The sequence below is a fragment of the Watersipora subatra genome, chromosome 5, assembly GCF_963576615.1.
Source record: "Watersipora subatra chromosome 5, tzWatSuba1.1, whole genome shotgun sequence".
Lineage (NCBI taxonomy): Eukaryota > Metazoa > Bryozoa > Gymnolaemata > Cheilostomatida > Watersiporidae > Watersipora > Watersipora subatra.
Window position 1 is genome coordinate 59,941,391 of NC_088712.1, and position 3,550 is coordinate 59,944,940.

Genomic DNA, 3,550 nt, shown 5'->3' on the forward strand with positions numbered 1-3,550 from the left:
ATTGAAGTAACAATGTAGTACTTTTATATTAATTTTTATTGGCTGTTTACTAGGTCATCCGATCTAACTGACCTCAAATGTGTTACTTATATAAGCAGTAGATACTGGGCACAGCTAAAAAGGCTTAGCTGGATTCTGACTGAGAGTCCCATCATTGACCTCGCAGTTGTGGATTTTAAAGCTAGGAGCAAAATTGGGGCTAATAAAAATAGCAGTTTGTTGTGTTTACAAATCACTAAGTCTGCAAGCTTCAACAAATTTACCAAATGAATCTCTATTAATAAACCCAACATTGTCGTTGTGTGTGTCTGTCTGTTAGTCTGCATAATTGATTGATTTTGGCTGATTTAGTCCAAACTTCACAGGCATATGCTACGCTTCTTTCACCAGGTAACAAAAAATATTTGATTTCAAAATTTCGTCTGGTCTCTGAGGACCAACCTTTTAAGCACCTATCTAACTAGAGCCTCCAAATGTGTTTTTGCATGTGTTAAGAACAATTGCTTTCAATGAACAAGTTTATGAATTGTCATAAAGCAATGTAGCGATTTGCATTGAAAATCTAATCGCATGCTGTCGGATTGAATGGGAAAGGAGTTCCTGACATCACCAGACTTAATGCTGGTGGAGAATACACAAATAATTCCAAGGAGGGTAAGATCGTTGATTACAGGAGAAACAAAAAGTGTATTTATGGTGATAATTAAACGATGGGTGTAGTTGAACCTCCAATCAATATATTCAAGTTCAGATAATACCTTACGTTTCTGTGGGTGTGTTTGAGACTTAGTTTTTAGTATATAAACTTGTTCCACATAAAAACTTCCACAGCTAATTATTTATGAAAAGATGAGATTTTTATTGGATCACACTATATTGCGGTAACTTAAAAAATGACTGCATTACCTCAAACGCCTATATTAAAGGTGCAGACGACTCCATGTATTTCTGGTCTACTTATGTCTAGTAATTCTGCACATATTTAGACAGGTAACCCAAAATATTTGTTACAAACGAATAAAATTATGAGTTTTGATTTTCTATCGTTATGTAATAAAATATTTAAAAACACAGAGTGCCCAAAAACTGCTATAGACAATAACCGTCAGGCGTAGCAGGTGGCTACTACGACACTGTGACAAACACACGCTGGCACCAGTGTAATCAATGTGCTGAGTAAGTAGATCCTGATTGATATGGGTTATTTCCGATTAAACCACTACCTTCTTATCAGTCAAAGCAGAACTTAGTGTCAATCGAAAGCATAGTAGAATGGAGAACAAGGTTCATGAAGGCTGAGCTAAATTAATAACCACATGGGAGATCGTTTAGCTACATTGTTCAACAGAACAAACAGAGAGGTCATTGCTTGTAAGATTTTGACAATGGGTTTTAAGAAAACTGAATCCTTAAAAGTATTTTGAATTTAAGGAATTTGAATATTGATACTTATAATGATCACAAAATTAAGCTCATCGTTGCATAATTGACTTACGCCTTAAAAAAGTGTAGATTATCTAAATATATCACAATGTTTGTCTGTCAGTCTGCTGTGTGTCCAGTTCGAGTGATAAAGTTTAAACAAAAATATGCGCTTTGTACTGGATTTGAACTCGGCACCTACAGTTCTGGAGGCAGCAAACTTGTCCATTAAGTGACAGTGCTGCTTGCAACACAATGGATTAATCATATTACTAGTCATTACATCTGTTAAGATGTTAAGTTAAAATACTCGTGCTAAAAGCGCTTGGTGTTATTAACTAGCATGCTTGATTATAACGGTAACATAACGTTTATTAAGCTGGCTTCTGACATGGCTTTTTACTATAGTAAAGATTATACTAGCTTACCAGGTAAGTTAGTCAAATTCATTGTGTAGTTGTTTTATTACCGATGCAATGCCCAGCATTCATCTGATACACTTATAACCTTCACGGGCAACATTACAGCTAATAGATTGTTTATCAAAATAACAAAATGCAAATAAGTAACACTTTGTCGTACCTTCAAGTAACATGTATGCTATGAGACAATGCAAAGCAAAATATAATTGTTTTATGAAAATCATGTAGTTCTTGAAAAATTAGTTTATTACTGGAATATGAACTCCTAACTCCCACTTTAATTTGAAATAGCCTCAAAGTATTGTGATGCAAACAAAACAATAACGTTTTACACCGCTCTTTCGCTATGGAAAGAGCATACTGAAGCGGGGCTGTAATTTATTTGGTTCAGAGTGACTCAAGGATCAAGAGAAAGAGGGCGTAGTAAGTAGGAGGGAAGGTATGGCTAGCAGCTATTGGTTAGTAAATATCGCAAGGTTGCGTTACCTCGTGGCAGAGTACTACTACCAGCGGTGCATCTTGTAAGTATGATATGAGGCTGCTAGCAATTAACAACTTTCGTTACTGTACTACAAACATTACACTTCTGGTTGATCTCCAATTCCGTATCCACCACAATTTTATAATAATTAACATAGTTTGGTCTTGGTTGGTGCACACAAGAGTACAAAATAACTGAGTCTAGTACGGTTCATTGGTATTGGTAGGCACATGCTTCACAATTCATGATTTAAAGCCATGGCCTGAGATCTTCACATTCTGTATTTAGGCTATGATAACAGATGTACTAAGTGTGTGCTACACGCTTATTGGATTAGTTCACAGGCCATCCATATAGCAATCGCTGTGTCAATCGCATATCGGATAAAGCAGCACGCGGAGAATAGCTCCAAATTTATGGATAGGCGGAGGACTAGACGAGATCTTATCATGTATTCCAATCCACGATGAAATTATCAAAAATATTTCGTCACCGCGTAGTTCTTCAAGGTACATGCAGGAGATCCGAAAGCACTCCATGAAAGCACTCTATTGTTATATTAATGGCAGGTTATTATCGATGTTTCCGTGAAACTTATAATCCGCAAGTTGGAGTCATCTGCAAGGTGAAAACGGGAAAAATCGGCAAGTCAAGCGAGTTTTGCTATTCGCAAATTTTTACCGAAAGTTTAAACGCTTGCGAAAGATGAAAACGGAACTTGTAGATGATTATAACATTTTCCAAACATCAGTCATTCCATTTCGATTAGAACAGTTTCAAATACGGTGCAATAACCTCTGACGCAGAAATCTTTAGCTTATTTAAAGAAAACGCATGCTTAATCCGCATCATGTGAATGTCCATTGAAACGCTTATCGCACGGTAACACAACTCCAAACCCGTATCATCTGTGTCATGGAAATTGATTGTTATTCTATATGACAATAAATGTGATTAACTCTTTGTACAGGCACATTCAGTGTAGAATACAGAAGCCACATACAATCAACACCTCCTCAGCCTGAAGAAGAACTCCTCATAGCGAAGAACCTACAGTATGTGGTTTGCGATAGTGTTACACCATTCGTCTCTTATACCTTGAAAAGAGAGATGTGTCAGGTAGTATATACCTAGACGGATAGACACACAACCTAATAGGTCCAGCACATGCATTGTTCATGGTGTCATTGAGAATGTGATGTATTTATTAATTACAAATATACCC